Source organism: Myotis davidii, unplaced genomic scaffold, assembly GCF_000327345.1.
Source record: "Myotis davidii unplaced genomic scaffold, ASM32734v1 scaffold399, whole genome shotgun sequence".
NCBI lineage: Eukaryota > Metazoa > Chordata > Mammalia > Chiroptera > Vespertilionidae > Myotis > Myotis davidii.
This window is the reverse complement of record NW_006292094.1, coordinates 5,731,834-5,732,098: the sequence shown is the minus strand read 5'-3', so window position 1 is coordinate 5,732,098 and position 265 is coordinate 5,731,834. Positions and strand designations below refer to the sequence as shown.

The window sequence follows — 265 nt, the reverse complement described above, 5'->3', positions numbered from 1 at the left end:
GCAGCCCGGCATGGCTGAGCCTCACTGTCCTCCCGGGAGCTGGGGTGTGACGCCGCCGCGCCCACAGGCCGCCGTGAGGACTAAGTCATGCACGCAATAATGACGGCGCCTCGCCAGTCCTGGGTGCCGTGCGGCCGGCAGACGTCCCCGATGCCGACTATCGCGGGGAGACGGATGCTTCCCTGGGAGTGGGAGCGGGGACCTGAGGACCATCGCAGCCGGACTTCCACTCTCGCTTCTCGGGGCCTGGGTCCTCGGGTGGCCT

The 265-nt window shown here is 69.8% G+C and overlaps 1 protein-coding gene across 1 annotated transcript in view; it reads left to right on the top strand.

The window, feature by feature from the left end:
- SDK1 (sidekick cell adhesion molecule 1) overlaps window positions 1-265 on the top strand; it is a 455,450-nt gene that overhangs the window by 242,583 nt on the left and 212,602 nt on the right. The window lies entirely within an intron of this gene.